The 26,542-nt window shown below is 35.3% G+C and overlaps 1 protein-coding gene across 8 annotated transcripts in view; it reads right to left on the bottom strand.

The window, feature by feature from the left end:
* Positions 1–26,542, bottom strand: part of LINGO2 (leucine rich repeat and Ig domain containing 2) — a 780,900-nt gene that overhangs the window by 557,859 nt on the left and 196,499 nt on the right. For 4 of the 8 annotated variants that reach the window (XM_072404308.1, XM_072404302.1, XM_072404305.1 and 1 more), the window contains exon 3: positions 21,793–21,854. The exons of the other annotated variants lie outside the window; for them this stretch is intronic. The gene's annotated coding sequence lies outside the window, so the exon portion shown is untranslated. The remainder of the gene's footprint in view (positions 1–21,792; positions 21,855–26,542) is intronic. 8 annotated transcript variants of the gene reach the window in all.

Below are 26,542 nucleotides of genomic sequence, written 5' to 3'. Positions count from 1 at the left end.
TAGAGTTCCCATGGTGGACAAAGTATGTCAAAGTATATCATTTTATTAGCTTTCCTGATATTTCACTGGACTTGCAAATTCCCAGACATATCCCAAATGGAATGTATCCTGCTGGTCATTGAAAACAGCTTGATGGGTCAGTTTTTGGCCAATGGGCTATTTGGATAAGCCCAGATTAAACTATCTGCCAAGTATGTATTGCTGGCTGTATCCCTGCTTGGAAGATTGAACTTGCTAAGACGGGAATTCCTCTCACTTTTGGAGTACCTTGTCTACTTTTCCTGTTATATCCCATGATCAGAAATTAGAGGCATTGTAAAAATAAATTGACAGGGTTTTAAACCCTTACTATGTCCAAATCTAAAAAAGAAGATTTAAATATAGATATTTCTCAAGTGTATAGGTGCTATAAATAAAACAATTGTTTATGTAGGTCTGTATACAGAATGAATGCAATTATTTTCGAGAAAAATCTCACCTAAAACATCAGTCCAACTTTTCAGCTTGGTAACATGACATAAATGTCTAGTTGGTTAGGTTATATAAAATACCATTTAAAATAATGACAGAAACCAAAGTGCAATTAGATTGCATACAGCCAGATATTGAAAAGATTTAAAGGTCAATTCACAAGCAAAACGCATACATTATTTAAGTGCATAATTTTTATGAATATAAAAGATGTTCTCAATATATTAAGCGACCATTTACACTGATGCGTAAAAGTAACACAGTGTTAAATATGTATTTTACTGCATGTTACAATAATGTTACAATAATGCATATTAATGTGCAAAAGGGCAGTGCCTAATTTTGAAAGACGTTTTAAAGTGCCTAGCCAGCATACCGTAATGTACACAAGTGTTAGAGGGAAGTGGAGCTATCTCTTAGCATTTAACTCTTCAATAAAGTGACCTTTATCTCACTCTAATGCAGTATTCATGCGTATTAAAGCAATATTTTGATAAGAAAAAGAATGGGTGAAAAAAAGTAAATATGGTGTAAAAATATCACCCATCTTTGTGAAGAATTGGCATTTTACTATACTGATTATTCTTATATTCATCCATTTTATGGTTATCATGTGTGATCACGTCTAACCAGTCTATACTGAAAAAAAACATTTACAAAACTATGATATAAATCATTTTTGAAAATACAGTTGGACATAATAGTTGGACAATACTTAATGTGCTTATTATATTAGTATAACTGCAAAATAGTTCAGTTTTATCTGACCTTTATTAGAGATAAACGTTAAATACTTTAAAGTGATGATCTTGCTAGTCAGAAGTTTAAAAAAAAAGACAAAAAACAGATGTGGCCGGTATGATAATACTGCATTAAATTAAATAAAATGAAACACAGAAAAGCTGAATATAACAGAAAAGAACATTTAAGAACGCCAAGACTGCATGACACCATCAAAAAGAGCACGGTTTAATTGGAACTTTTCAAACAGTTTCCTTGTCAATTTTGTCAGAAAAGTCATGTTTTTCATGAGCCTTTTCTTCGTTTTCAATGAACCATGAGCCATTTAATCACTGGTCCATGTTTCTGTGGTTTTTCAGTACAAGTAGATAGTATGGCACATGACCAAAAGTTATGCCAGAACTTCTAGTTAATTGGGTGCATGACTGCTGTTAAATACCCTGAATAGTGCCAGGCTGCTCACACTCTTTAGTGTCCTGAAGGTTAATGCATAAAAAAAGTAGACACAAGAAATCAAGAGCTAACAACACATGTAGTTGATCATAAAGTTCATAAAGATCATTTATATATATATATATATATATATATATATATATATATGCCCCATGTTTTTATTTTATTTCAAAAAATGGTTTATTTTCTTGTTTTAATTCTAGAGTGCAGTCAACATTTTCTAATACAACAAACAACTGATGACCTTTTGTGCAGTTTTAGTTGTCCCTCTTACATCCCATACCTTTTATATAGTGGAAAATACAAACTAGGAACGCACCTGTAGTCCAGACCCCTGGTCTAATCAGATACCACACAGCAGCTAACAGCCATTCCGAAGTGAACCTTAATCAGAGTTTGTGATCTGAGGGAATACCAGAGGTCTGTGGGGATCTCACTCATTATTGATTGTGACAGCACATCAAAAGGTGAGACGAAAATGCAAATCTTTGTTAACAAGCCTATTATAACAAATATATCATCATTATCTAAATTAGTGCTGCCATCAGTAATGACATACGAGCTGGCATTACAAGAGGCTACACACTGAATGAGCTTGTAGACAAAGCAGAAAGTGCTTTCACACTACTGCATTTTGGCACTGCTGTAGGGGAACAATTTTGCTGCCAATGCTAGATCTGCAAAATATGAATATTTAAAAGCTGTTTAGGCTTGTAAATTTAGAGAGATTTTTACGAAATTGTAATTTCTAATTAGGATTTCTAAAGACTGAACAGGATTAACTTAGTTTAACATGCCATTTAACCAATAATAATTGCTAATAGATATTCTCAGGTCTATATGCATTGCAACATTTAATATGGGACGTAATACAACAGTACATTGAGCAGTATATCTTTTTTGAGCTCTATTTATAAAATGTGGGATTTGACATTCCCTTAAACTTTTCCTGGTGGGAATCAATTACTGCCATTGAAATACATAGACCTGAAAGGTTTTATGTCCTAAATTATGGATAACAAAACTATTTATATGTAAATTTTAGTTTTGGATTAAAGAGGGAATATTGACAAGATTTCTATGTACTAATTTTTTTAGGTATGCAAAAGGAAGAGGAAATGCCTACAATGTATCTCTACTTAAAGATGTTCCCTTAACTCTTGTTCTGTGAAAACTGTAAATTTACCATTATTTTTTGTCTCCATGACATAATGAATTTAAACAGTAATAAATCTAACACAGGTTCAAGTCTTTCTCAACACTAAGCACTGTCTTTATAAAAACTTGATTTTAATTTTGTCTTAATTGCACCCCTAACTCACCCTAAGTAATGATTTACAGGTCGTCCTTGACATACAGACGACTCCTAGATATACTCCTTTTACACATTTAAATCCAATGTATTGCATTCAATACAGTTGTTTTGTATTGAATGCAATACAAATTGGTTTTGAATTTCCCACCACGCCCCGCCCCTCCGGCAATGTACACTCGCACCGACGTCACCGTGAACTCCCCCGGTGATTCATCATGTGCAGAAGACGTCGGAGGAAGAAGGGAGAAGACAGGGAGCACAAGAATGGACAACGCATTGTATTCACAATACAACGCGTTGTATTCACCAACCTTCCTATAAGTTTACCTACCCCGAGTCACACTCGGGGTTACTGCTAGGGAGGTTAATGACCAAGACAAACTCTGCAGTTGTTTCTTTTTGCATATCAAAGCACTGCTTGCTCCAAAAGTTAATGAATGTCTATTTTTCTTTTTTGCTATGTTTGTGATGAACTCACAGTAAGGATTTTATGCAGTAACTTACACCATTTTGCCTAATAGTATGTTGAAACAAACATCTGTCCTAATTACATTTATTAAAATATTGTACCTGTCACAGAATCCCACAGGTCTAGAGCATCTGTGCCTCTTTCTGGCTTATCCTCCTTGCAGTCTCCTGCTGCCAGCACCATCTCTGCTTCTGGATCCAACACTCTGCACACTTCTTGGTCTAGGTCAGGTGATTCTCTGAATAATCACCTGACCTAGACCAACACCTGAATAACACCTGAGGCTGTCGCATCCCCAGCATTCCCTCTGCTGGTGGGTTTGTAATCTGCGGCTCACATGACCTACACTTATCACCTGACATCCCCTTCTTAAGGAAGTGACCTGGCAACAGGATGTTGCCTGCACAAGGAGTTCTTTGTGGCTCTACTCCCAGGTTTTCCACATCTCTATCCTCTGTGTTTGTTCCTGTGCTATCCATGTACCGACCCCGGCTTGTTTCCTGATGTCTCTTGTTGCTGCCTGTCCTGACCTTTGACTTGTTCAACTACCCTTTTGGATTTCGCTCTGGTACTTCGCTGTTGTTTCCTGTCAGTCAGCAGTCACCTGCCTTGGCGGGCACGGTGCTGCAACCTGGCAGTAGCTTGCCGCACAACATCCTCACCTCTAGAGGCTCTGGAGAAGACCAAGCTGCTGCTTAAACCCTGCGCCCCATGCATGTCTCCCCACACTGGGTTGGTGACACAGTGGGTACACCACTTTGCCCTGTGGAGCCGTGACAGTACCTTAAATACTTACATAAAAATTCAACTTAAGAACAAACCTACACTCCCTATCTCGTAACCCTCGTAACCCGGGGACTTCCTGTAGTGCAATTTTCTGCAGCATTTTCCTGTGGGCACTGGCCTGGGAGGTAGTAGCATTCAATCTTAAATAAGACCAACACTGGAGAAGTGAGTCTGTGGGGGACTAGAGTTACAGCAAATATTGGAATAAAAGCTAATCTTGTAGCTTGTCATGGAAGGAGGATTTAGTTAAAACACATGTTTCATATAATTTATACAGTACATATGTTTGCACTCTGCAGCTATATTAGAATGGTTCAGGCTTTCCATGCTTGCACAGGCCTATTTATTTGAGAATGCAAGTTTAAAAAGGTAACATCTTTAGGAATATAGCTATATTCTAGAGCAAATGTAAGAATTTACATTGCACTGGAAATTATTATGTAGGATACACTGATATGTGTTTTATTTATTTTTAACATAAGGTACACATTATTTTTTAATTAATAAACTCATCTTCAATAAAAATTTGCATATCACACATATTTGCTCTGTTCTTCATATTTGAAAAGTAAATTGTTTAAACATATATAGCAGTAAATAAAAATCTTCAAACTATGATTCTAGAAGAGACTTAACTTTCCAAGTTTCACATTGCAGTTATATTGTGGTTATGTCTGTAGACACAATTCAAAGAATCAATAATAGCCCAGCATGCTTTTGTAGATTTTGTGTAATATGTGATTCAGAGATGAAAACCGTTATTGTACGTTTTACCCAAGAACTACCATTTTCCTTCCATTAGCATGATGCTATTGTGGTTGCTGCTAAAAGAAAGTTTAATAACCATATGTAACATATGTTCCATCACAGCATAAAGGACTTCTACAGATCTACAATGTTGTTTAATGGATATTAAGGGACACACAGGTTTGGATACTCTGGATTTTAAACATTGCTGTCTTCAAATGTGTAAAGTTTTGTGAACATTTTATAGATGGTAGAGTATGATTGGTGAATTAAGGAAATGACCACCTGACACAGATGGACGTAAAACACTTAAAGATGAGTTTTTAAATTCTTTTTTTTAAACTCTTACAAATACTTTAATGAAGCAAACAAATACCAAAGAAATACAATGCAATTTACAAAGACACTTTAAGAACTCAAAAACAAAAATGCATTTTATAATTAAGCTTATTTTATTTCTGGAAAATTTAAAGCTACATGCTTTAAAGAAAACTACATGCAAGCTATATGCAAGAAAACCATAACACTTTGCATTTTTTCCATGGTCAGGTGGTACTGAAATCATAACATATGAATGACTAACTACTACTTTCTATTATTAAGGGATGTATGCTTAGATATCAGTCACCGTTTCTCTACTTTAGTTAGAGTGTTCATGGGCAAAAATACTCTCAAAGGGTAAACATAACTTTCAAATGTTTCAAAAGTTTCCTAACTCCTTTTCTCCTAGCCCACCATTCACAAGAGGACCATAGCATTGTCTATATTTCTCCAACAATACACGTATAGTAGAATCACATTTGTTTCTAGAGGGCTATGGGATAGATCTCCATATTAAGCTTTGGAAATGGGGTAGGCTAGTTCTGCTCGGGGGGGGGGGGGGGGGGGGTTGTATAAAGAAACTTCATTGAGGAGCTACTTGAGCCTTTGAATCTAAGGGGTATATTTAATAAGCAAATATGACACTCCCCAAACATTCACCTGCATAGGTTTAAATTACAGTAATAGTTCACCTGTGGTTATTGTTTGAGAAAAGGTACATACTGTTTATAAAAGACCCCCTCTGCTAGAAAAAAAATCCCCTAAAACAGGAAATGTGAAATGTATCAAATAATCACTGTAAGTAATTTTCGACAGAATATGATCAACCATTTATGAATGTCTGGCAAATGTCACATTCACTACATAAAAAAATTGAATTTTAAAATTAAGAAAGAGAAAAAAACAGTAATTAAAAAACAAACCGAGTGCTGACTTTATTTAATTTACTGCTAAATAATATAAGTTGCTCACTGTAAATGTTTTTGTGTGAGAGCAATAATTTAAGGTTGCATTTAATATTTAAATCACAATGTGCATATTGCAAAGCCTTGAATTTGAAACTTCTGTGTTTTGCAATTACACTGAACCGCAACATCATCTGTCAACGGGAGCTGACAGGCTATCCGATGGGCTTCGCCAACAATCAGTTAGTATTAACAAAAAGAGGTTGAATGGTTAATGCATTCAACAAAAACACTGTGTAACCTGAATTAAGTTTAATGAACTATATAACTTCAATCTACCACTCAATGGATTATTTAATGCATTTTTAGACTTTGCTCTACCTTTCTCTTCAGAGTTTTTTATTATATTCTACAAATCATGATTTCTACATGTCCACTCATTTCCACTGAGATTAAAAAAATCAAACAGTTCTTTCTAGTTTGTCATATGATCCCAAAAGTGATTCAGGCACTTATCCACTCCTGTGAAATTTCCATTCAGGAGCTTGTATTAAGTTTAATGAACTATATAACTTCAATCTACCACACTATGGAATATTTGATGCATTTGTAGAATTCATTGTATATTTTTTTCTTTTGATCTATTTCTTCTTTTGCATTTTGATCTTTAAATTATGATTTAATATCAAAATGCATATTTTTTTTTATTTGCATTGAGGCAAGGAAGAAAAATGATTCACTCCCTTTTAGCTTTTATTCTTTAAGTCATAGAAAGTCTTCCAGGTATTTAGTCTATAGTACAAAAAGTGCCCCATCCCTAAATACAATATTCAAAAAAGCAACAAGATTAATTGGAACTTTTTAGGCACATGCTCTGGATAAATATACAATTTAGTGAGACAAATGGGACTTCAGCATGGATAATCCTTAAAGTGTATAGAACTTCCCCTGATCTGAAATTGGCATCAAACAGCAATGGAGGACATTAGTAATAACATCCAAGTAGCAAAAAAAATGCTATTTCATATGTTAGTAGGTTGCCTCCAAATCGGACAACCAAATGCCTCCTATTTATTATCTTCCATTTCTTTCCCACAAGCATTAGCTTTTAATGGATCACCCAAACTTTTATCATCCCTGAAGCTAATGCCTGTGAGATAGAAATGGTTAAAAGTGCTGCCATTTTTTGTATATCACACAAAAATTATCCAAATTATCAAATAGGAAGGTAACGCATACAGTGGGTTGGGTTACTAGCCAATAATTTTAGGTTTTAGTTTCTTTTTACGTTGTATTGCTTTCTTTAGCATCAATGATGGCATGCAGTATTTTGTTATAGTTGTGGATCAGGCTCTTGATTTTAAATGGTGGTAAAGTGGTCAATTCTTCATAGCAAAAAGCTTCCAGGTCCCATAAATTCTTGGGTTGTCTGGCATGAATTTCAGGCTTGATATAATATTGAGGTCTTGAAATAGCCCCTTCACTATTTTTTCTGCTGTAGCCTTGTGTTTTAGATCATTGTGATGTTGAAAGACTTACATGCATCCCATGTTCAACTTCTGGACTGATAAAGCAAATTGTCCTGGAATATTTGCTGCAAACATGCTGCATTTATCATACCAATAATTTTTACTAAGTTCCCTGTGCCACTGTCAGTCACATCTCCTTCCTGCCATCTCCTTCCTGAACATCCGAGATCCACCTCCATGTCCCACAGTAGGACTTGTGTACTTTTCATCATATACTTTGTTGTGTTCTCTACAACTCCAAAGGATTTTTTCCGGAAGTATTGAAACTTGTTTTGAGGTTTGTCTGGATGCTGTTTGGCAATTTGTTAGTTAGCTGTTTGGTAGCGTTGGCACAGTAAAGGCTTTTTCTTGCAACCATGCAGCATCTTGACAAATTGTCCTGGCAGTTGTGGCAGAAATATTTGTTGGTCTACCTGAACATGGCTTAATAACAGCTAAACCTCTAATTTTCCACATTTTTGTCAGAGCTTAAGCACTAATTATTTAAAAAAATTTGGATTTTTTTATATCATTTTCCTGATTTGTAAAATCTCTCATGTCCATTGCCTCAATCTCTGTTGGAAAATGGCTGTAAGGCCACTTTATTAAAATATATTAACTTTTAAACATTTACAACAACAAATCTTTGAAAATAATAACTGGAGCACTTTAACAATAAATAACAACAATGATACCACAGCTCAACAAAACATTTTTTTTTTCACTTGCCAAGGATTTTTCAATACATTTAGTGTATTTCAGGTGTGCTGAATCCAGAAATGACATCAGTTTCATTGAATTGGCTCTAGTTCTTGTGATACAGGAATCAGAATAGACGGTTTTACCAATAACAAATGGTAACGCAGCATATTATCATCAATCTTTATTTACACTGATGTTTTGCATTTTATGTATTAAATGTAGCATTATTTTCATGAAACTTTCATTTGCCTTCTTTTTATTTATACATTTTCTTATTTTACAGAACTATGAGTTCTTCGAGAAGTTGTTTAAATAACCCTAATGTATTTTGCTACATTTGTGGTAATTATCCTCAGCAAAAACAAAGAAGAAACATTACAGAATTTGTGAAACAAGCATATCATGCATATTTTGGTATTAAACTAGGGGACCAAGATAAGTATTGGGCTCCCAATATGGTATGCACAACTTTTGTTTTTGGACTCCAGATTCGTAAACTGATAAATGACATGACTGATACTGAAGCTTCTGCCTGGCACAGCTATGTCATGGTTTTCAAGAACTTCTTGGGTAACCATAAAGCACAAAATTATGAACAACTGGTATAAAACTTGCTCTTAAACTTGAATAATTTGGGTGCTACTCTGAGCATAGGTACCCTATCTCCATAGCCATTTGCAAACATTTCCAGAAAACCTTGGCGATTTCAGTGAGGAACAAGGGGAGAGGTTCCATCAAGATATAAAGGTGATGGAAGAAAGGTATCAGGGCAGATAGGATAGACACATGATGGCAGAGTACTGCTGGAGTCTTCAACGTGATTGTCCGTGATTGTCCTGATCATCAGCATAAAAGGAAATCATACAAACTGAATTTTTCTATGACTTATTAGTTCTGTAAATATACTGAATATAGAATATATTGACATTAGGTATTTCAAAAATGTAATTTTGTATATGTAGGCATATCTAGTTTAATTTTGCTTAATTTTCATGTTTCATTAGTTTTCTATGAGGTCATTATTTAAAAAATTAGAGCCAATCTAGCAAAACCAATACCATATTTGGAATCTGTGCATCAAACATAATCTAAAATGACTTTAATCTGTTTGGCAAGGAAATGTTTGTTGACCAGTGTAATAAATAACACTAAATACCCATAATGATTACTCTTTTTATGGACTTCTTGACCTTTTACCTCACATGTACGTCTTTCAACAACTGCTACTGCTTTTTGTGTTGCGAGCCCGCTCACCACACCATACCACCTGGAGGAGTTGCCCAAACCATCACTTTTCTTCTGAGCCGCTAAGCCCCACAGGCTCAAGAATGAATATACTACCCACAGACCCTCCTTAAACCACCTTAAAGGTAGTACCAATTAAGAGTGTAGGTATCTAACCATAACATTTTTTGAGATCCCACACCTATCACGGTTCCCCCCTCACAAGTTTACAGATGACCTCCGAGGACCCCAGCCGCCATCCACCCTCAACTCCCTACCACCTCAAGGGCAGCCACCTTCTTTCTAAAATTACCCTTACTTCCTCCTTCCTCTATCTTTTAACCCTTTCCTTCTACTCCCCATTTTTCAAACGTTCCCCCTATCCCTGAACCTCTCTCTTTACTATCACAAACTCCCTTCCATTCTACCTCCACTCTGCTTCCCCTAGCCTCTAGTCATGTCTGCCTTCCGCCCATCTCCCTTTGCTCACTAGCTCCAGGCAGTTCTGTTCTTTTCTTTCTCCATAGTTTGGTACCCAGCAAATTCATTACAGTTCTGGAAATATTTAAATTGACTTTTTATATGCAGACATTGATTACAATTAAAGAAGTTACAGGTTTGGACAGTCTGCCTTATTAACCCCAACTTAAACCTTTGTTACTATTATAAATAATATTAATAAACAGTAAATATATAGTGCCAACATATTACGTAGTGCTGTAATTTACTTTGTGTGTCATCGTGTGTGTATTTTAACATCCCCAATATTCAAGTACATTTACATTTTTGATCAGGATCAGGTCCATTTAAGTAATTTCAGTTATCATTATGATTAAGAAGGGCACAAACATATGTGATAAGAATATTTCTTCATCTGAGCACGCCCCTTAAAAAAAAGGAGAGTTTTTCCTTGTTATCAGTCATGTTTTCCAAACGATGGAAAATATTGCACAAATTCTTCCAGGGTATAACTGGAAACCTGCAAACCTGAAATGGATCTGGTCTATGATTCAAAGTATTTGCTAACAAATAGCAAATTACTTTGAAGAAGTCTATTCCAAGTTTGCTGAATCACCCAGCTTCACTGAAGAAAGTGTATCCTCTCTAGAATTGGACAGCTTTAATAAATCAGGCCCTATGAATGAATCTAATAAGAAATTGACAATTGGATGAACTGGATTTTTAAATAGAGCCCAAAGTTAACTTATAGTAAAGACAGCAAATAAGAATTAGACCTTAATAAAAATAGCTTTTAGTTTTTTCTTTTTTTATTTTAACTTCCTTTTTTTATCTTAAAATGATATTCCCACCCGAAACTTAACAGTGTCTCAAAACGAAAGAAAGGCAGAATATTTACTGAACCCAGAAGATCAGTCAGGTAGATAAAGTAAGCCATATTGATTTGTTCTCAGCAATCAAATTTTTTCACTTAGACACGGTTGCTTTAGGAGCATGTGTATGCAAATACTCATAAACCCCAGATGTATATGTACTATGCTGTGTTTTGAAAATGTGGAAGATGCATAAATACTGCATCTTCAGTGATCAACAGAATGATAAATGAGCATCTACCTTAGTTAATTAAGCTCAAATTGTTTCTCATTAACTTAAGCTGTCTTGTTGTGTTATCTATTGAATAAGTCCTCATTCTTCCAGTCATTCTCAGGTTTATCTTACACATCTAAACTTGCTTTCACTAACTCCCTACTTGTAACAAAGTACTTCTATCTTGCAATAAACAAATGTCACCTGTAATAACGACACTTGCCCTTTTTTAAAGTAAACTGGGTGGCATTAAACTTAAACTTGAACTTTACTAACCTCCTGGCAATGTATCTGAGTGCAGGGGACACCTCTAGAAGAATTATATATTTAATTTTGCTTGTTTTTACACTCAAAAATTACCCATTTTTCACTGCAGAAAAAAAGAAGCTTTTAAAACCCGTTTTTCTTGATATTTAACTCATTATTTATCATGAGCTTTAGTTTTTTGGTTCACAGCTTAGTTTCAGAGACAAGTGCAAGGAGTTTCGCTCATCAAAGCACAGACTGAAAAATGTATGCGAGAGTGTATAAGACTACAATTCACACTCTTAGCTGCAATATGGGGCTGCTGCAATATGGAAATATTCATGCCCAAAAATGTTTAACATTTCTAGGAGTGTCAATTTTCCTTGAGCCACCACTGCTGGGTCAGCCTAGTGCCCCAATGTCACTACTGTGTCCTGTAGTGAAAGAGCCATCATTAGGTGGACCCACCAAACACAGGATGCTAAATCGGCTTTTAACAATTTAAGTGGAAATCCATTTATATTCTATTAAGTGTTTGGATAAACAAGTATGCAAACAGAGAAAGCAAAGCCAGACTCCAATAGGATAGTTACGCAGGAAGGATATAAACAGGACCCAGAGCTACTTTATCCCATATGTGGCCTATGATCATTCAAACGTACTTGTACGTTTTACAAGATTTCCATTAAACTTACATTAAACTTGGTTAATAAATGTTAACTCAGGTCCACTAGAACAGCTGAAAGCCTAACCCATTAGTAAAATGACTTCATTGTTGTTTGTTTCCTCTTAGAAAATTTGCAAATGGGCAAAAAATATTGATCTTGAGTTGTAATGGTTTAGCAACTCTAATCCTTTGAACAGATTTGCATAGCCTAGGAAAATAAATACAAAATTGCAAATCATGTGTTACAAGCCATTCATTTCATGTTCACAGTGTAAGGTACAGTAAGCTCTTACATTTAAATAGATGCGCTCATTGCTGAAAACAACCTCTTTTCCTAGCTAGTTGCTGTATATAGAAAGTCATGAAAAATACATAAATTAGAATCAAAATGTGACCTAGATATTCTGAAGCCTCTAGATGAGTTTCTGGCAGGGAGAGTGTGGCTGGATTTTTTTTCATGCTAGTAATTCTTTTATTATGCACTAAATGCACTGCACCCAGAGCGAAACATATATTCAGACTCTTCCAAATGTAAGAGTGCACTTGGGAACATTTAAACATAAAGAGGTTCACTAATAGAGAAAATAGTTGAGGGATAATTCCAAGTGTCTTAGAACATCCAACCTTTGAAGTATTTTGCTTTGTTCAATAAAGTATGCAAAGACCACATCAGAATTCAATGTTGGTCCTATGTTGACAGGTTTTTTTTTTATTTCAGATATGCTTTGCAATCTTATACAAGTCTATGGTAATTCTAAACCCACTTAGAACAGGTCAACTGCACCCGTCAGTGATTTTAAATAATCTCAGAAGTGCCTACACTAGTACAAAATGCATTCTGGAGATTCTAGATGATGATAGACAGGCTAAAACTACAAATGTAATTAAAATCATTAAATGTAATGTAATCATCTTGTCCCAGAAATAGTCATAGAAAGAGTTCAAAAAAATAGTTTAGGCTTAAATTTACACTAACAAATAAATTAGTCAAACCAAGTCCCCTCATTCCCCTTTTATAAATATTGCCTAATAACCTCAAATGAAATAACTACTGATGTGGATCTTTTTAGATAACCCATAGTACTCTTGGAATCCTTGACATGTTTCAATTGCTTAAATATATATCAAAATCTAGATACAAGTATTCATATAAAACATTCAATTAAAAAAAAATGAAAAGGTGAAAAAGAATAAACTTGATCCAAAACAATGATAGCTTCCCTTTGAAGATATTCATTTGTGTGGCAAATGCAGATTACAGAAGTTTATGAAACTTGCAAAGAAATGTAAAACTCAGGTATTTTGTGCACAATATATATACAGTAGTTTTATTGTCTAAAAATGATCTAAACTTTACCTTCTCAGCGGCTATGGCACTAAAATGCATGTTTTTTGTCAGACAGGTCAGGTATATATGATAGCAGGGTATGCTGGGACTTGTAGGCCCACAACAACTAGATGAACGATGGAACTGATTTATAGCAATCACAGGCAAACACCCAAAAAATGAGTAGGAGTTGCATAGAGATTGAAATTCAGCTCCAGACACACCCCATGTAGCTCCTAGCTTCCAGACACATATTGCCTGTTGCGCAGATAAGAATTTAATTAATTGCTATTCAAACACTACACTGAATTAATAAGTCATCATGCTGAGATATTATTTCATGATTCTGAGATATTATCTCAGAGCACTTTTTTCAGTTCAGAGCTTTTCCATTGCTAAAAAATATCAGCTACTGTGGTTTCCTAGTATGAAAGTTTAAAAGACTTTATTATAGAAAAAAACATTAGAATAGACATTTAGGGGCTTCTACTTTTATGTTTTATCATCTAGTTCCTGACTTATTTAGAGAAGTCACAAAATGTTTATGAAGTAGGGCTGCTTTTGTTTTCATTTAAGTTAAATTCAGCGTACTAGATGTTGATCCTAAAACTGCAGAGCATATAAATGTCCACGCTTTGCAGTAGGCTATGTTCAAACTGGCGGTGAGGTTGTGGTGCACTTACCTCTTCCTCATGCCAGGGAACAGCTGCCTCCCAGTAGCAATTTATTAGAGAATAAATAGGGATCGCAGCAAGTGGTACACTTAATGCCGCCAACTATCTAATCTGCAGATGCTGGGTTTTTAAGTGCAGTGCAAGTGACAGAGTGGCTTGCATGGTGCCAGCTGCAGGTAGCCACGAGGTATCACTCAAACCCAAAGAAGGTCTGAACCTGTTCTTACTGTTACATTTGGGCAGCCTATCCATGTGGATGGGTTGCCCAAAACACCACAGTGGTCAAAACCAGACCTACGCTATTTTCGACAGTCAACTCACCTGAAGAAGGTGTGATGAACGTAATTCAGAATGAAAGGCACTGCATTGTTAAAAAAAAAAAAATAAATCTTTAAAAATGAAAAAAAAAAAAAAATATTATACTCATACCATTACATTATACTGTAAAATAAATGTTCATGAAAGACAATGTACTGCTTTTAGACATATAAATCCACTGTATTGCATTCAATACAGTTATTTTGTAATAGATTTGAAATCTATTTGTAATAGATTTGAACAGTTATTAAATAGATTTGCCGCACCCCCGACGCAAAGGCTGCACGTACCAACGTCACCGGGAGTGACTCATCAGATGCAGAGGATGCAGGAGAAAGCGAGGAGAAGGGGATCGAGAAGAAGGATGCTGGTGGACCAAGTAAGGCTCTATTTACTATTGTTTTATATTGTTTTAGCTACCACGAGTGTGACTGGGAGTTACCGCTTTCAGCATCTTTTTTTACCCTGAATCACACTCGGGGTTACCAAGACTGGAAAGGATATACTTTTACCAGTGAACCCGGGTGATCCAAAAAACCAGGAACTGATTGATCTGGTCCTGGACTGAAAAAATTTTCTAACAAATAGCAATTGACTTTAAGAAATCCATTCCAGGTTTGCAGAATCACCCAGGTTTACTGATGAAAGTGTATCCTCTTCAGTCTTGTAGAGCTTTAATAAATCAGGCACAATGTGTGAAATATGCACTGCTGTACCTTGCATTAAAGTATGAAAAGAAACTCACCTAATTGACAAACTGAGAATGACTTTAATAAACATTATTAAATCAATTATTTCACAATATGAGTTTGCCTTTGAAGTACTGATAAAACACTTGTTTTTTTTTTATATTTTGTGACATATTCCCACAGGTCCCATCGATGATATCTGCCAAAAATCAAAATCAACTTCATTAATTTATTTCAATTATAATAAGTGGGATTTGAAGATCCTTCACATTTTCTAGCAGGGAAATGCTAGGTAACCACTTCCTTATCTATCCATGTAAACCTAGCCTAAAGATTACAGCTTCATAACAACAATTTTAGAAATGGCAGTTTCGTATATTGTATATACTGAAATGTAAGCCAATCCAAAGATAAATGAGGTACCTACTTTTACCTGAAGGAACAGAAAAACTACATTGACTCAAGTATAAACCTAGGGCTCAAAATATGTCTGTCACTGTTAGCATGTAAAACTATAATTACCATGAATACATCCATGGTGTGGTATTTTTAAATATTTATTTAAATGAAACCAAACTGTCTCAGGTCTGTATGTATTTTTACCACTTTTTTAAGGTTTAAATATCGTAAGCATTAGAAATGGTTATAATGGGTCACTTGCTCATAAATGGTATTTTATGCATTATTGTTGGATAGCAGTAGATGGTGAAATGTGTAACAAATTCTAATGAGCTCTAGGATGACAATAGTTTATTAAACACCTTACATAAGGACATAGTGACATATAGTAGTCTTATCTGAATATAAATCAATACTCTTTTTCTAATAGCATTTTCAGGCCAAAAAACTTTGTTTATATTCAATTATATATGGTAAATCCTGCCAAATGTATTGGCCACAACTGGCTTCCTGATAGTGAAAACAATGAACTATGCCTGTACAATATTTGTTGCAATCCGTACCAGGGGCTCAAGATACAGACTGACAATGCATGTGCTTTTTTAGGAGACAGTTGTCATCCTATATCAGGAAGCAATTGATTAAGAATGTTTATGGCAAGTATCCTGTATGAAAAATCTGCCAGTAAAATATTGAACTTTGAACATCTGATAGGGCCTTCTCTAATGTAATATTGTACTTTCATCATGCAATAGAGCCTTCTCCAGTATAATATTCCACTTTCACAATCTAACAAAGAGATGACAGTGAGACACATACTTTTTGGCTTTCGTTAAAGGAAAGAAGCGTCAGAACCATTGTGCTTGGTGACAAAAGATAGATGGAAATCAGTAGTCAGTGGCACAGTTGCCTTTATCAGAAGCTTTCACTTTACCTTTGCCCATTATAGCTGTCTGTGGGAGAGAAAATAAATCTAATTTGCCCCTTTCATTGGAAATAAAACAAAAAACAACCATGTCTGGTGTTTCACTTTAATCCAGGGCATTGTCATCATTTGCTTTTGAGTGACAAGAGTGTGTAAATCACCAGAACGCGTTAACAGAATTACAGATACATCAGTAGGCAAAAACAATTCATACCTATAAATATGTTAACCCTGATTGTTTAGCTGCTTGCCTAGAGATATTCTTAAATCTTTTTTCTAAATCAGAACAAAGAATAGAATGAAAGTTCATAAAAAATATTACTAATATAACAAAATAATAGATTAAAGCACAAAGTCATTACAACTGCACCGGGAGCAGGGCTTTCTGTTGACATTTATCATGAGTTTCTATTCTAGCAATGTAGCTCAGGATGAAAAACATTTTCTGTCTGTCCCTTAATGTGCTATCTAAGAAACATTAGGACAGCTTTGCTGAGCCCACTGCTGGTGTGTGACAGATTTCAGGATTCCTAAGATAACCAGTAGATAGCTAACTGTTGAGGGGAAACTTTGACCCTTCTCATGATGAAATCATTTGAGACGTGTGATTTATTTCTTCAATTACGGGTTTCATTTCTGGATATCTGACGCTAGGAGGCCATTTGAAGCTTACAATTTCAAAAAATGAACTGCAAAGGCCTGAGAGTCTCTTTATACTCATGACCCTTCTTATCGTCTATACCTCTGCATCAAGTATGTTATTTACAGTTATCAGAAAATGACTAAAACAATTCCTACACAAACCAGGTCATTAAGAATAAACCTTCACTGCATGGTGAACATAGAGACCTGCTGTCTCCAAATGTGAAAGATTTTTATGTACTTTATGCACATTTTGCAGTATATATATCGTATATACATATGTGTATTTGATTCATGCTTAGATATTCATATGGATAATGAACATTATAATAACAATTTAAAAACAATATTTATATTCATCATAAAATTTATTATAAAAGCAGAATGTGCATTCACTGACAAAGCTATCAGTATGGTCAGTGTAATTGAACACAACAGACTGTATGTGACTTATTGATTGTTTGCAATTTTACTGCAAGCCTGGTATACAGGAAGAAGAATTCGCATATGTGTGTATAAAACTTGATTATGGAAATACGGAACAGAAAGGAAAACAAGTGACATAAAATGTACCTTTTAGTGAATGTTCCAACAATGGCTTAAAGTGTACACCATTGAAATGCTATTTATTTTACTCTTTTATTTGTGTCTTGTGTAAAAAATCAATGATGCATTCTTGTTGTACGAGTAACTATTACAAACATTTCTAAACAAATGATATCCCAGGTTATTAAAATCATATACCAGGAATCATTTATTGATTGAAGGTGTATAGTCAGAAAAGATGGTTTTACAATATCTGGGATAACAACGCCACAAATACAGAGAATCAAATGACACTACACTACTGTTTAGAGCACTAACAATGGGAAAAGCTGTTTGGAATGTTTAGATTTCTTAACCTTGTGCCTTTAAATGCTGCTAAGATAAAAATGCCACCAGGTTGTATAAGATTACATGCATGTAAGATAAAAGTATGTCATTTTATGTGACTGGCTGTCAATTGCAGAAAACATACCACAACAAACTTTTACAATACTTGCCATATAGAAGCCCCTCATTTAGCCTGCCTATAGAAAAATCTGTCTTCATCTGAACCTTATGGAAACTTTAGGCAGAACTCCAGTCGTACCTTTATTTTTACACACTAGTAGATAGTCCTCTCCTGTCCTGATCAGTCAGTTTCTGTAAATTCCACACAATAAGCATTAGAAGCTATGGCAGGTATCCTGAGCCAACCTATTTGACTGTCTGATGAACTACAAGGATCATCTAGAACATCCCTTAACATTTGTGCTACCCTGGCCCCACTTACATTCTGTCCTGCCACTCTTTTATTTTGCTAAATGTACAGTCAGGAGTCAAAACACAGTGACCGCATGGGGACAGGAACAATATAAAGCCCCTGAGGTTTGTTATTTATTGTACTGTCAGCAGTGGCAAAGGAGAACTGATAATTTAGGAGGTAAGGAGCAAGTTTTAGGTTTGCCTAGGGTTCAGTGTTAACCTGGGAGAGATAGTTGTTCTGATTTTAGAAAATAGGACAGATAAAGGATTGCCTGCACACTATAGTGTAGAACATGTCTGCAGAGTATAGGAATCATGTATGGCATTGGAAATATCCAGGTTAACTGTGCCAAGCTAAGAGTGGCCAATCCTGTTTTCACTGCCTCTGATTGTTAACTGGTCACAGAGATTGCGGAGACTTTGGCTATGTACACACGTGCAGCAAATGTCGTTTGAAAACGAACGAATAACCACCAAACAACGATTATTCACAATTATTTTGAACGATCGTATTGTGCACAATTCTGTACATGCTGAAATGATATGATTGTTCAAATATAATCCACCAATAATGTATACACATTAGATACGATCGTTTGATGGATGCAGGAAGTGACGTGTACAGGAGAAATTGTATCACAGAACAATCCACGATCACTGAACGACCGTACACACAATAGATAATGAACAATCATCGCCCTATCAGATCCGCTGGGACAGTTGTTCGTTTCCAGCCACATTTCTCGTTCATCCGCGTTGTTGACCAGTCGTTGTTCACTTTTTGTGTTAACAATTATCGGACGATTGCTCATTAATCGATTGTTTACAACGATAATTATTGCGATATTATTACGTGTGTACGTAACCTTTAGACCCCTCCTTCTGGTTTCCAAGGACAGGTTTTTGCAACAACAAATTTACATGGGCAAAGAAAAGGGATTACACAGTACTGTGTCACAGTAGTGAACAAATGCCAACATGCACTACAAAGAAGGAAGAGAAGAAGGTTTGAGGATCCTTTGGGTTAGTTGCTTTTTCCAAGATTGGTTAAAGGAGTTAAGTCATGGAAAGCAGCAAGAAAGTTTCATAATAAAATATATTTTTACTAACTATTGAGAACTACAGTACATTTTTTAAGGCTCGTACATTTGTTATGTATTAGAAGTTTAAAGGGCATGAGTAAGAAGGCAAAATGTCTTTCTCAGAAAAGTATAAAGAGTCATGCTATTCCCTAACCCATAAGCCTCTCTTCAAGTATTAAGGCAGTAACTTCATGCGCAGTTGGTCTCAGTAGGTCTTACGTTCACCTTGGAAATAGTACAGACCATGAGTCAGGAAGGGCAGCTTTTATCAGAGGCTTCTGAAATAAGTTTTTTCCTACAGATGAACAGATATTTGCAGGCGGTGTGGCTTATTCCAGCATCAGTTGAGATCCCTATACAATGTATGGGTTAATGACCAAACAATAACAAGCACATGTAGAGAGATAGAGATAAAAAACAACTTGACTTGAACAGTGCAAAAGCTGTTGCAAGGATTACCGGTAAGTCCTATTATCCTGTCCTGTATCCAATTTATGCAGCAGTTATATGTTGACTGACAAACAGATTTCGGTCTGTTTCCCTGCAGTAAATAAGGTTGTGCTGTAGATGGGAATTAGTCTGTATTCCTAGGGGGTAAAGGATTGCGATTTATCATCCAAATCTACTATGCAGCTACAATCAACAACTTTTTCTTTGCTGGTTTCTAAGATTCTGAATTTGCCTTCAGCAGAAAGTTGAAAGGTTCCATATTTCAAAAAGCATCTGTCATCCTGGGGAATATCTGGTAACTCTATCAGAAGCACTACACAGTAAAATATATATATATATAAAATGTGCAATACTCTTATGAATATCCTGCAGTTTACAAAGAAGAAAGAGTTAGGTTATGTAATTATTCATGAAAACATTGCATTATATAGTATATAGTAACCTGATATTTTAAATAATGGAACAAAAATACTAAAAACTAAATAAAACATTATACATAAGAAAAAATGGGGCTAACATCAATCGGCAAAGTTTAACTTTGTTTGTTACTATAAAAATTTGTATTGGAAGATTTATTTTTGTCAGCACTGAAATCCCATTTTGATCCTACTTAAAACTGATTTTGATAGCAGTCTTGTAAAAGACAAGTAGATCTAAAATAATTATAATTTGCAACTGCTGAATGCTTCTAATAACTCAGACTGTTGGATAGTGAAAGCTAATAAGACACTTTGGGAATGAAAGTCAATAGCAATGATTCCTGACATGTGAGGAATAACATTGTTTAATGTTTTTTTGTGATAGTTGGAGAGCGTAAGTGATACTAGTGGCACTTCATTGGCCCTACTTGAGAGTAGCGAGTGGGCATATAAAATGTATTATTCAGGGAAAACATTGCTCATAAACACTCTGCATTAGAGAAAAATATTTTACACCCACAGAACATTTACGAAAGTAACTCTACAAGCAGTTATCATAGTAATCGATAAAAACTTGGTTTTGGTGCAACCATATTTTTCAATCCAAGTCCTCCAGGCTATTGAATGTATAAGTGTTGTAAAAAGTTTTTATGTGTCTCAGCTCAGAGCATGCTTTTTCAGGAAATAATTCATCATTGTGAGACCTCAACTAGGAAAGAGACCAAGATTATTTGGATATACATCATAATATTCTGCAGATTGGAATTGTTTAAAAAGCAAGCATGTAAAAATTCCCATAAGTAATTAACTGTTGTGTGACAAAAGGATTAGTGCCGGTGCTGTATACCAGTCCTGTTGCTCACATTTATGTAATTCACACATGCTGAATGCATCCTGGTACATTTTAAACACCAAAAGTGTTTACTGAAGTCTTGCTTCAGCTACCCTCCCTCAGTTTTTGCCCCTTCCCTTCTTAGAGTACATTTGGAACCATTAACTAAAAAGAAAATTCCTATGTGAAGTCTTTTTCTTCTGAATGGTACAAGGAGGATCACCACAAAATGCCATTGTGCCCTACAGCATTACTTTGTGGGCCAAGCCTAACCTAACAACCTGCAGGGGGTGGATACCCAATGGTCTGGGCCCATAGTAAGTGGGTGGAAGGATGATGGTCTCTGGATCACAGAATGGTTTGTTTACAGGGAACAAAGCTGGAGATAGAATGAATATTGCATTGCATAGTTTTTTTTTTATTTTACAATCTGCAGATTAAATTATTTTTGTTGTTGTTTCTGAGCTTTGGCAAGTGTTTGGGAAACATCTAAGAACAATTTCTATACAGCCTCAAGTAGATGCAATAGGCTTGGTTTGGTAGAAAAAACAGTAAAGTAAATACATATTTTTTATTATCTAAATCCTCTAGTGACCACCACCCTGCCTGTACAAACATTGGTAAAAAAAAATGTTGAATTTAACTTACTGAAGAAGTCTTGTAACATTTTCTCTAGCAATGATATATTTGACCAACACAAGATACTGCAGCTGTGGAGTGGGAAAAAAGAAGTAAGTATTTGTTAAGTAAATTTGTTACATGGGATAGTCTTTTGACTTAAATGTATATCCCTATGGAGGGGGGGGGGGGGGGGGTAGTTACCTATTAGTTTTACCTACTGGTCCTGGTAGACACTGTCTATAAACAGAAGGAAATTGAAAACTTAACACGTGGTGTCAAGTAAGGAAACAGAGAAGAAATCTTCCAATGAAGGCATCTGTTCAGCGAAAACTGTATATGAGGGGATTCCTCTTACTTTTGTGGGGTTGCCCTCACAATCTGCTGTGCCTCTGAGACACTGAATACATATCTCCCCATAAAAAACAAACTTTATGTGGGTCTTTGTATGCCCTATTCAAAACAAAAGAAATCAAAAAAGGGAAAGTTGCAAATGTAACAGAATTATGAATGGTAAATAAGATTACCAGTGAAGTATTGGGATGATCTTCTAATACTATAAATGCAGAGCTTTTATTGTCATGTACAGAAAAGCTTCAATACATATTTCTGTCCTGATAAAAGCTGGAGTAATAACAAGCTACCCAAAGTAAGGGAACATGGTGGAATGGTAGTGGACCTGTACTTTCCCGCAGACTCAGACCTTGAAGGTTTTGTAGTTATAACATTATTATCCAGTAGCAGTTTAAATTAACATGACAACACCCAACCCCATTGAAGCTGGCTATTATCTTAGTGTTAGAGGACTATCTATCTTTAGTGAAATGTGTGGCCTTCATTCTGTTTAAGCATGGACATCGTTTTGCTGCCAAGTGTATGGCAGATGTGCTTCTGTGACTATGATAAAAAAAAGGTAGTAATATTTCAGCAGTTATTTTATCTGATATATTTTTCTTGCCCTCTTGTTAAACTTGTCTTTTTATTCTGTGTAAGGATATTGAAGATGCTATCAGTGCAATTTATATTTTATCACTTTATACAGAAATTAGAATCGAAGTAACCTTCATACAATAAAAAAGAAATCAGAATAAAAAGATTTTGGTATTGCGATTCACTGTTCGGGCATGTAAGAAAGAAAGCCCCATATTGAAACAGGATTGATTTAAAAACATGCATACAAGGTAGCTCTTAGTATTCATGATTAACACAACTAGGCAGGCAGAGCAGAAGTTTGTCTATTTTTATTTAACTTACATAAGAACTGTACTGTATGTTCTTTTACACATTGAAAATAGCACCTGTTTTGTATTTACAACCCATTTTGAGCTTCTTCAGCAGATGTTCTCAAGCTCAGAACCTGCAATTTATATGAAACTGCTAATCTTGATAATGTACACTATTAGTTTAACAACATTAAAAACTTTCCTCTAAAAACAGTCATAGATCAACCAGTAATAACTGAAAAATCAAAGGGTAAAAGTTGCAGGATAATTGCAGCTATTTTATAAAATATTACGTGTCATTATAATATGGTACATAATCTTTTGTGAATAAAGATATGAAACCTTATGAAACACCTACACTAGCGATTATGACATATTTTAAAAATGACTGAGAAATAAACGAAGTATGAATAACAACTGACTAGGGATGAGAGAGCGAGAATATTAAGTTGGATCTCAGGGCGAAACGGGCCTTTCTCGCTAACCAAAAATCTAAGCAAGAACGGCCTTCTGATTCGCCGAGAGCTTGAGCTCTCGCCAAACAAGAGGATTTTCAGGGTGTGCCCTAGAAATCCTCTGAGATCCCTGGGCACTAGAGGTTAATTAACCTCTAGTGCCCTGGGGATCGCACACTCTTCTCAATGAATGCAGCCACAGCTTCAATCATTGAGAAGATGCCCAGCACAGGAGAACCTCCTGACATTATTATTATTATTATTATTATTAAACAGGATTTATATAGCGCCAACATATTACGCAGCGCTGTACATTAAATAGGGATTGCAAAATACACAGGGCTGAGATTTGGCAGAGTGGGAGACGTACCATATACAATATCAGATGAGGGTTGCAGGGGAAAACAATTGCAAACACAGTGCTGAGGTTTGGCAGAGTGGGAGACGTACCATATACAATATCAGATGAGGGTTGCAGGGGAAAACATTGTAATATAAGTATCTCTTACAAATGATACATTTTTATCTGTAACAAATGTATCATTTGTAAAAAAATACTTATATTACAATGTCAGGAGGTTCTCCTTTGCCGGGCCTCCTTTGCCATAAAATGCAGTGATTATCGTTTCTAAATAGTAACAATTTTTACTGACATACAACATACTCTCCTTCTTCATGCACAAATCGCTGTATACATTTCTTCCATTAATCAAAACAGTCCTGGAAGTCAAATTTGTGTAAGGCTTTCGGGATAGTCTCCATAGCAGATTTCTTTCAATTCAAGCATCTTCCAATCATCATTTGATTCAACCATCTTTCGTTTCCCAGTGCAATCTTGACTTTTGGAAAATAAAAACTGTCAGCCATAAATCCTATTGTGGCATGAAGCATAAAGCAGGATCCAACCATTCACCCACAAGTCTGGCCTTTTTTTTCCACACATGCTCTCTGTTTGAAAAAGATTATAAAGAAGTGTTCATTGACTTATTGACCATCAGGGTGTCATTCAGTCATTGCAATTTGAACACTGTCTTTAAAATACTAACAATTTTAGCTATCATTCTTACACTCATGTGTGCTACTGCACTATTCTGTTCATTATTTTAGAGTTTTCTTTAGTTGTTAATGTGCTCAGACATCCTGGGCATTCATCATTCTTCCCATCTTCTTGACCATCATTGAAAATGTTTGTGCCACTCCAAAGCCTTTGTATGACCCATACACTTTTCTCCATAAACCTTAACAGGTTATAACTTTCTGTAGCACTCTTATCATCAAATTGATCCACTGTTCTATTTTGTGAGATGGCATTTCTGCAAGAACGAAACTGAAAAGCATCTGGTTCACATGGTAACTGTCAGCAGACCAGAATATAGATTAGGATAGTAGTTGTGGAGGGGGTTGAGTAGACTTCAACTTTCATGACCCCACTCATCATTCAGCATTTTACAAAAAAGTGAGTCACATAAATCTCAGTCCTTTTCTTGTACTTTTTATACTATAGTACTGTAGTATACTATAGTGTATTTTATGTCACTATTGTATATATACATTGAAATTACAGTGAAGAAAAAGAAAAAAACAAATACACCCGTGAGAAGATGGCATTGAGCAGATATTACCTGACTAATGGACCACATACTAGTTCCAGGGTGGTAACTTCATGCGCAATGATGCTGAATACATTTGGCTGCATCAGTTTAGCTAGGAATAAATATAGCAAATGAGTTGAGGAAAACCAGCTAGATCAGAGCCTCCCCAAACTGGTGTTTGGCTTTTATGATAAATTCCCTTTTCTACCAACAATGAAAGTGTGACTATAAGTATTTGCATGAGATTACAGTCATAAAATGAAATCAAAGTTGAAAGCATATGTGATGTTATTTATACAATATATTTAAGAAAATACCATATAGTGTAACCCATTTACATGCTAGCCAGAACAGATAGGGTTTAACTCTTACCTGCCATCATTTTTATATAACCATGATTTTCATTATTCATTGAATACATGGCATATAGCATAGAAGAATGCTGTCTATACTGGTCACTTGCCTCTGTCTCCCTGATGAAGCCAAATGGCAAAACGCGTTGGCACCATTACTGTCTTTGATACAATACAGGACCCTTTTTTTTTCTGCATTTCACACTGCATAGGGCATGTACCATTATGTTGGTAATGTGGAAGGTGAACTTTGTATAGTTTTGACTTTTTGCCCCAACCACCGAAAGAACTTTTCAACAATTAAACTCAATTGCTAATAAAAACTTTGTTTTCCCAAACACATTCTTCATAATACAGCAACTCCATTGATACAGAAATAGCTTTATCAACAAGTTAGTGAATCAAATCATCAAATGCCACGCAATTATTTTTTTCTAACCCAGCAGCCTATCAGGCAAAATTGGAATTATTTTTTCCTTTGGGAAATGTTTGTTTGCATAAGATTTCCAGTGTGCATTGCCTAATTAACTCCAGTTAGTCCTATCAATAAACTAAATTAAATGTATATGAAAAGAAAGATACATTTTTGTATGAATTTGTGGTGGATGTATGATAATTCCTTTACATGTTTTACATGTTTAGACTTCGGAATCACAGGTGGTCCTATTTACTAAAAGAATGCTCAAGAAATTTTGACATATTTTCTTTACAGTGAAAACAAATAATGGCTAGAAAGGTAATACTAAAAACCTATAAAACCACAAAGTCTGTTATTTTTACTATGATGCCATCTTTTTTATGATACCAGAAATGTTGAACCAAAATCTGTTTTTCAGTGCCTGGGGCATTAGCCATTTCTTTTGGAAAGTAATTTTATAACTGTTTATATCTCTACTGAGAACAGTATCAGCTTTAAAGTTGGTTTCATGACCATTTATCCATAGTGTGATACAGTCAGCAGTTGATAGGACTGGCTTTCAGTATCAAAATAAATCTTCTTTTGGAAAACCAAGAAGAAATATCAGTGCTCAAACTGATATGCAAGAAAACTGTAGCGACAGCTTAGAGTTATATAGAGGCAAGGAATATGATTGGGTTTGAAAGTGGACGTTATGCAAGTGGATATGTATGCAAAAGATTGGTTATAATTAGTGAAC

This window comes from Pyxicephalus adspersus, chromosome 3 (assembly GCF_032062135.1).
Source record: "Pyxicephalus adspersus chromosome 3, UCB_Pads_2.0, whole genome shotgun sequence".
In the NCBI taxonomy this organism is placed as follows: Eukaryota; Metazoa; Chordata; class Amphibia; order Anura; family Pyxicephalidae; genus Pyxicephalus; species Pyxicephalus adspersus.
Note: the sequence above shows the minus strand (reverse complement) of the source record. Positions and strands in the feature narration are given on the sequence as shown.